The following is a 9,177-nucleotide window of genomic DNA, read 5'->3' as shown; positions in this document are numbered from 1 at the left end:
CCTCCATCTTGCCGCGAACTCGGAGGTTCCCTCCCGTCGGGGCTGCGACGTGATGGCCGAGGGCGCTCCGGGAGTCCTCCCGGGCGGCTCCGCTTTGCGCGTTCGAAGTCGGCACGACGAGCTGATAAATCCCGCGGAGCTGAGCGCGAGGCTGCCGAAGCACGGCCGGGCTGTCTCACCCTGCGGGTCACCCTTCTCCCCGCGCACCGAAGGCGCTCTCTCAGATGCTCCTATCTGACTTTTCCACCTTTCCTGCCATCGCGGTCCCTACACGAGCGCTGTGAAGGCCAAAGCCAAGCCCCGTCACTCAGAGCTGGGCCGCTCGCCGCTCTGCACCCCACCGTGTGAGCCCGTGGGTCTGGGGAAGAATAGTTCTTTAGTGAGAACTATTGGTGATGGGTGGGTGGTTGGACTGGATGATCTTGTAGGTCTTTTCCAACCTTGGTGTTTCTGTGATTCTGTGATTGTGCAACTCGGCCGAGGATGGCATCCACCCACATAGTGACAACAGTGCCGTAGCTGTCCATCAAAGCCCTAACTCTGTCCATCCACTGCAGCTCCGCATCCCTCTGATTTAGTGTTCCATCACCCTTCCAAAGAGGATCAATTGCCACTGAGCTTCACCCCCACGAAGGCAGGCTTCCTGCAGTGCTCCCGCTTCAGCATTAGGACGGGTCTGCACGTGCTCACTCTGGCACACAGCTTGAGGTTACAAGTACCACCACAAGCACCACTATAGGCACACAGCCGCCGTGCGTGGAGCTCTGTGTTGTGCTGCCACCTGGTTTGGGAAGTTCAGTGCATGTCAGGAATCTGTGACATGGGGACTTAAGAGCACTGCTACCTGGCAGGCAGCAGTGAGCGTGCTGCACACAGCAGGTGAGCTCAGCCCTCCACTGCTACAGGAGACTTTGTGGCATCACCCGGTAGAAGATCCCAGCCATCCATATAGAGATTCATTCTGGGGAAAGAAGAGCAAGAAGAGATGCGTTATTATTCAGGAGCAGGAGAGAGTGGCATGGTTGGAAGTGCTCCTGTCCAATGGACGAGAATTTCATAAGATCGCTTTGCTAAAAGCCTAAAATGCTAACAATAACCTTAACAGACCACATTTTAAAACCATAAATGGCTTTTAGGATCTAATACAGGACTGCTGTTGATAGTGAAGGAAGAAGTAACACAGACTTCTGTTATCAAAAACTAATCAAAGGTCAAAGGTCTTTGAAAGATTAATAGTCCATTCAGCAATAGGACACGCAGCGTTAGAGGCCTGCAGACAGTGGGTGTGAGTTGGGGGCGATGGGGCCAGCCCTGGCCATGGGCATTCGTTGTGCCACTGCAGAGCATGACCTCAACAGGCTCTGCTTTCTGAACAGAGAGAAAATCATCACAGCATTTGTACATCCATCATTTGGGATGAAGGAAGGCACTGGGGCCCGGGAGCCGCTGCTGGCCACGCATACCTGGGGAAGGCGAGGATAACTGCAGGTCAGACCGGATCCCTTGGTTTACGCTAGGGCTGGAAGCTGAGAGCTGTCCTTCAGCTCAAAATCATGCTGTAAGGCATATTCAGTTCAAAACCAGACTTGCAAAATTTTTAATGAAACTTAACCATGCATACATGCTGACTGCTTAACATAAACAGAACACAAAGGGAGGGAATTCTTTTAAGAGAACAAAATGATTTTTGAACAATTTGTTGTAGTCTGTAGGTGGGATGTCAATGTTTGCAAGCGTGAAAATTAGCACAGCAGCATTGCTGAATTGAAGGCTATTTAGCTGGCTCGTGCATAAGCTAAAGAAATTATTCTGGGATAAAAATTAACAGGAGCTGAGTTTTTGCAACTATTTATTTAATAACCAGCTACACTGTGCACAGTTTATAGAGTTCATCCCAGGCATGCAGGGTGCTCTCATCGGGTGATGTCACTGTCTGAGCCGGGGCTGATGGCTGCAGCAGCCTGGTGAGGGCTCCGTGCTATGATCGCATGTGGAATTTCACTGCACGGTGAGACAAATACTTCTCAGCCTGCAGCAAAGCAGTACTCTATCACCAACATCTGTGTTACAACAAAGCTGGAAGTTTGGGTTCAAGTCTTGCTTACATTTTTCTGAACCGGGGTCTATATATCTATCTATGGGAGAAATTCTAAAGGGAAAAAAGAAGTCATTTTGTGAAGCTTCAATGCTCAGCATTTCCAGACAGATCCTCGGCTGACACTTCTGTGGAGTTCTGGACAATTTGATTTAATGTTGTTGAAGCTGGAGGGTCAGTGTCAGCTTTTAATAAATAGCTAGGAACCAGCTCAGCAGTGGCAAAGGTGGTGTTCATTCCTAATAAAGATGTAGTGCAGCCATAAACTCCCCTCTGAGCTGAGCGGTGTACGCTTAAGAAGAGATTATTGATGGCAGCACAATAACAGCTGACCTTGCCTGGGAGATTACAGAGGACTTCTTCTGAAATGCATGCCAAAAAAAAAAAACAAAATAGGCTGCATTCTGAAAATAGTCTTCTTGAGGAAAATCAGCTTCTGCGGTGATATTCTGATGAAGGGAAATCAGGAACTTGGCAGATAATCTTTATCTTGGTGCACATCGGCTGTTTGGAGGAGGTTTCGCTGAGGTTTGCCATGCTTTACCCGGTACGACATATCTACTGATATGTGGCTGCTAGTCTTGTATCTACAGCAATTTCCTACACGTACCAGAAACCTGCCTTATCTGGCCTCAACAGATTGTAGAAATAAGTTGTAAAATAACGGCCAGGCCTGTCAGCCTTAACAGTATTGCAGGTTGTCTTAGAACAGCGTGTGTTTGGCTTGGAAACTAATTCAATATGGATCTGAAAACAACCCAGAATCTGAAAAGTTCGCAGTCACTCTGCAGGGCCGTACTGCTCATCACACTGCCATCTCTCCTAGAAACATTTGTACATTGGCTTGAGTCTGCCTGCCTGCTAACAACTCCCTCTATGCCAGCATCCACCTCCTCTTTGCACAGCTTCTACATCTTGTGCTGAGATCTGAGCTTGTGATAAAGATGCAGATGAGTCCTGGTACACTTGGTACAGTTATTAGGTTTGTATCTCATTAGCCCACTGATTTTTCTTTGTTTGCTAGCAATTAAATTATTAACTTTGAATCTGATTTACTTGCAGCATCTACACTGTGCTGTAACCAACTGTGCTGACGTCCTTGGACTCAGTTCCAGCACTTGTTTGGGTAGATTAGTGGCTTGCAGAAGCCATGTCATGACATGGACAGCACTTGCCTGTGCTGGGAGATGGGCAGCACTGAATTCCACATGCCGTGAAACATGCGCCCGCCCAGCCCATGACCATCGCCAGCAGCACAGGGGGGTGCAGACCAGGAGGGGCCAGCTGGGTGCCACTTTCTCAGCACCGAGATGCATTATGGAGATACAAAGAAGGCAGCACAGGATATGTGGCACAGTGATTTTATATCTTTCCTCTGACTGTTGGTTTGCTCCTTAGAAATATTTAGGCTCAGACACAGTGCACAGCTGTACGGCAGCAGAGCCATCTGAGACAGTGGTGAGAGCTCTCTCTAGAGTTCACAGGGTGTAATTTTCAGAGCAAATCTGAACACAGACGTGAGCTTGGTGGAAAAATTGCAGTAATGGCAAAAAGACCTATTTCTGCAGTGCTGGTTTACTGACCTGGATTGCTGCAGGTGAGACAGCGCAGGTTCAGCAAAACCACAGCTGCGTGCCTGCACCTAGGGCAAACCTGCCCAGCACTGTGGGCAGTGGAGATCCAGCCCAGGGCATTTTCATCGAATCTCCTATTTTTCTGCTTTCCAGGATAGCCAGTCTGAGCAATCAGCCCACAGTCTGAAGGAAAATTCAGCTTCAGAAAACAGCATGAGCATTTGTTCTGTGGGATGGAGTGCAGAGTATCTGCACCAAACGCAGATTTGCAGTAGCAGAGCACAGGAGCTCAGTGGCAGTCTCAATGAATCCCTCTTGCAAAGGCCTCGTGGGGTTGTTTGGGGTGTGATGTGCCATGGCTGGGAGCTCTCCATTACTGATGGGCAGGAGGGCAGGCAGACAAAATGCAATTTCTGAATGACCAGGAAGGCGAAGAATTTTAAATGCTTGTGAAAATGAGATAATGGAGCAGAAAATAATAGGAGGGGATGAGTCAATATTTAATAGTGCTCATATCTGAACATAAAGCAGCACTTTCTGCTTGCACATGGGCAAAGGCCAGGCTAGATGCATATCTGTGTACCCATCTGTCAGCTTCAAACCAGCTGCAAACACTGCGGCTATCAAAGAAGTGTCAGAGTCAGTTTTAAGGCAGGGACATCTTTTAGCCTCGGTGAATTGTTTTTATTAATCGCAAAAATATTCTCCTCTCCTTTCTCTCCCAGAGCGCCTGGTAACACGTGGGCCCCAGAGCTGCCCCACAGCCCCAGCGTGGGACAAAGCCGTCCTTGTGCCGGGATGGGAGCGCGGCTCAGGGCGCTTCCACGCAGCGCTTGGGCGCGAGTGCCGCACAAGTTTCCATTGTTTTGCTCTCTACAAAGAACTCCCCGGGACTGTTAGGCAATAGGAATAAAATGAATTCAATTTTTTCAGCTGATAGAAGCTTGTTAGAGACCTTAAATGAGTTTCAGAACTCACGAGAAAAATATAGATTTTAGTTTGCAGGGCTGATGAATAACATTTGTCTCTCGACAAGAAGGGGGAAGCTTTGTGAGCACTGAGATTGTGTATCACTGCAAACACAATCACTAGAGCCTGCATTCTGAAGTGGGTTCCCAGGTCCTCTCAGCTCTTTGTGCCAAGATCTCACTGAGCTCTGAGCTCCCAGCAGCTGAGACAACATGGCATGGCAGCACACCCTTTTGCCTTTGCTTTAGAATTGTAGAACCACAGAATCATTAAGGTTGGAAAAGATCTCTAAGGTTATCAAGGCCAGCCATCAACCCATGCCCACTAAGCCATGTCCTTAAAGGTAGGGACTTTCAGCTTGTCCAGTGAAGGACGCCTGTACCCACACCAACTCAACATGATGTGAGCTCTGTTGGCAGAGCTTTTGGGGTCTCACCAACCTGGTCACCAGTTAAGGATAGAATGCAAGTTCTCCACGTGCAGCTGCAGCCCACAAGATTCTGCCCTGCCCTAAGACCATGAGGAGCAAAACCAGTGTCCCAGCCTTGGTCATTACCAAACTGCCATGCCCACCATGCTCTTCAGCACAACTTTTGGTTCCGAAGCTAAATGGAACGAGATCAACAATGCAGATTCTCCCATACAACTTCCCAGTTCTAAATGTCCCCACTTCTGTTTCGAGGCAGAAATAGCAAAAGTTCACACCGAATCATTTACTGCCTCAGTGAAACAGGGCTGAAGGCAACCTGGTGTGCTTCAGCTGAACCCAGATGAAAGTGAACGGATACAGGGAGGGTAAGGAGATTTGCTGCTTCTTAAATAGCTTTTTAAAGAAACCAGCCCCGAGGATTTGCCAATAGCTGGCTCCACCTGTGAAGTTCCCAGTAGCATCCCAAAATACAGCACATCTCTGTCTGATGGTCACAGCCATGTGTAGGGGCAGCACCAGCACAAAAACACCACAGCTCTGGGCAGTTGCATCCCAAGCCCTTGTGCATCTGGAGGAGCATCAGGGATGTCAGGACTTGCAGACACGCTGCAAGACCCAAGCACAGGCTGCCTGGCTATCTGCGGGGTAACTAAAGCACATTTCTCAAAACAGAGGATGGAGTGACAAATCAGCTCTTTTCTCTGCATCGTGTAAAAGTCAGGCTGAACAGAGGTGAGTGGATGTGTGTGCCCACTGCATATTTTTTCAAGACACATGTCTGCATATGCATGCATGTAAGATCTTCAGCCTTTTTAATGGTTCAAAGGAAATGAATCTGTTGCTAGAGAAAACACTTACAGATGGCAGCAGTCGCTGCACCCTTTTGGCTGGTGTAGGAGTGCTTGCATTGCAAATCATATCATTCAGCCAGAAAACCAGGCCGAGCTGGCAGTTATTGTTGGCGATGTAAAATGGGAATTGAGTGTGACCAGTGGCTGTGCAAAGTGCTAGGATGCGTGTCAGGGAAAATGCTTGCTCGGAAGGGTTTTAAGCAGTGTCCTGGAATGGACTGTAGCAGTGTTACCGAAGCCATCAAGCAAAGCACTTTTCCATCCATGACTGCTGCCCAATTCCTGCCAACTCAGCTCCTCTTTGTTTTGCTTCTCCTTGCTGGCCAGAACAGAGATACTGCAGTGCACGGCTGGGTGGGTGACCTCAGCCTCAATGCCAAATGGATGACTAAAATGAATACAGAAAACACAATCCATTGTCGTCTCTCTGAAATACCAGCTTTGTTCCACGTGGAGCTGTGGCTTATCAGTATAACCCCTTCAATGCTGCACTAGGACACAAGCCCTGCAGTCCCTATCCCATCAGTAACTGCACTGACAAAAGCAATGGTGTCATGTCAAGGCTCACCATGACACGGGATAGACATATGGGGTGCCAGGGGCATGGAGCCCACACTGGGTTGGGGTCCCCACCTGGGGACTGGATGTGTGAGATCCATGCAGGCTCAGGATGTTACTGGCTAATTCTCAGCAATGACTCCATAGTGGGATTGCAAACAGGAGAAGGGTTACTCACAAAGCAGTGCAGGTGCAGCCTCAGAGCACAAAAGTCCCTGAAAGCAGGGCTGGGATACTCCAGGTGGTGGATCACTAGGGGAACCTGTCTGTTTTATAAACACACTGCTCAGGTCATCCCCTGCTGGCCATTCCCAGAGGTACCAAGCTGGCTGGCTGGATGGTTGGCTCTTGCCCTTTCAGGTCCTAATCACTTTTCCAGCCAAAATGACCAGACCGTGCAACTCAGATGAGCCTGGTAGGACACCATCACCTTTTACCAGCAAATAACTTCCCATTTTACTCTTGTTTACTGCTCACTGAATCTAAAAGCCACATGCCTGCATCAGCCCCAGCACTGCTGAAGCATTTCTGAACTTTTTTGAGTAGTTCCCGTCGCTTTCCGCAGTCCACATGAGCCGCAGACCCCTGCCCCAGCATGATCCCTGCTCCTGGGGATGGAAGAGCAGAGTTTGGCCATAAAGGCTTTAACACACAGGCATTACACCAGAGCAAAACAGACGCACACCCAGGGATACTGTTCCTGGGATGGTTTCACAGCATCACTGTCCGTCTGTCTGTGCCACTGTGCTTTCCAGAGGCCGTGTCCTTCTCTGGGAAGTGCAGGCAGGTAAACAGCCAAACCCAAACAGAATCCACCCTGGCCAACTCCAATCATGCCTTCCTCTGAGAAAAATGGGTTCATTGGTTTTTCATGGCGTGGGTGTGATTAATGAACTTAATCACAGGACACTTTGATCCAGCTCCTGTTTGGAAAGGATAGTCAAAAACAAGAAGAGCTGCTACCCTTTGTGCTTTTGTAATTTTGTTAATCATAGAAACCTGTGAGGCTTTTGCATAGTCAGCAGCTGCATGCATTAGAAAATACATTTGCAAAACACAACAACATTTGCTTTCATATTCTGAAGCCAGAGAGTATATCCTAGTTGGCAGAAAGCTCAAAGGCAATTTATGAAGACCCAAAAATCTTGCAGGAATTTAATTAAACTTTAAAACTGTGCTAACACTCATACATAACAGCTTACAAAGCATGATCATAAGGCAAAGTCCTTCACGCTCAGTGTCTCTGTGCTCCCCACACTCCGTTTTCTGGTCGCTCTGCCTGTTTACTCACTCCTGCCCTAGCTGTCCTCGTCCCTTTTGTAGAGGAAATGGCCTTTCCCTGCACTCCAATTAACAGGGTTGTGTCTTGGTCTTGCACAAGGTGCTACTGAGCAAACAAAACCTGCAGCTGGAAAGTAGCGATTTTTAGTTAATTTGCATTTTGTTGCAAACAAAACACAGCTGGGGCTGCATCTCTGCAGCCTCTGGCGTGGAGCATGGCACATCTGCCACCATCCCCAAGGCAAGCTGTTCCCATTGGATCCATTGATGGGTCACTGCTGGTTCTCAGCCTCACCTTTGCCCCTCGACAGAGAATTTTGGGTCGTTTTAGAGAAGTTTGGGCCAGTTTGGCCTCTCTCGTGGCAGTCTGCATTCCAGCCAGCCCTGCCACTTCCCAGAGGCCCCAGTCTTGCTCTGTCTGAGCCTTCCAGCTCCACTGCTCTGAGAATCAGTGAGAAATTGGGGTAAACTCCGGCAGACGGAGATGGGATCTGGCCGTGCCCGCAGAAGCCAGGCAGAACGTGTATGTAAAGGGAGGAAATGAGAGGAAAATTTAGACTGAATTTAAAAACTAAACTTTTTTAATTAGTAAATTCTTTACCAAAGAATTTACATTGGCTAGTATATGATTCCTCATTGCTTAAGGGATTTAAAACCAGACTACTCTCTGCTCCAAAAAAGTGCTATAAGCAACAGTTCCTTGCTTATAATGAACTGGAAATACTGGCAAGTCTCCATCCCCTTCAAATATTTTCCCTTGTCTCTTCAAGAGGTTAAAATAAATTATCCTGAGATGTACCAGATGTAGCAGGCAGGCAGGGACATTCCTCCAGCCTTCCCAGCCCATTTTCTCCTGTCCACAGTCAATGAGCAGCAGCAATGGCTGACGGTACTGCTACAACACGGGGACCCAGCACAGCAATGGCCTAGCACAGTGATGACCCAGCACAGCAATGAGCTGGCATGGTGATGATCCAGTATGCTGATGTCCCTGTGTGGCAATGTCCTTGTGCAGTGATGACCCAGCACGACAATGTCCCAGTATGGTGATGTGCCAGCACAACAATGACCCAGCATGGGGACTTCCCAGCATGGCTATGTCCCAGAACACAGATGTCCCAGCATGGCGATGACCCAGTACAGCAATGTCCCATCACAACAGTGACCCGGCATGGGGATGACCCAGCATGGCTATGTCCCTGAACAGAGATGTTCCAGCATGGCAATGTCCCAGAATGGCAATGTCCCAGCACAGCAGTGACCCAGCATGGGGATGTCCCAGCACAGTGATAACTTAGCACGGTGATGCTGCAGCCTCTGGCACTGTGGTCTCCGTGGCTCTGGGCTTGGCACTGGTGACTCACTCAGTCCTGGAGCCTTGTCTCCATCCCACCAGGGTCTTCTTCATGAACCCCTCAA

Source organism: Meleagris gallopavo, chromosome 7, assembly GCF_000146605.3.
Source record: "Meleagris gallopavo isolate NT-WF06-2002-E0010 breed Aviagen turkey brand Nicholas breeding stock chromosome 7, Turkey_5.1, whole genome shotgun sequence".
Taxonomy (NCBI): domain Eukaryota; kingdom Metazoa; phylum Chordata; class Aves; order Galliformes; family Phasianidae; genus Meleagris; species Meleagris gallopavo.
Note: the sequence above shows the minus strand (reverse complement) of the source record.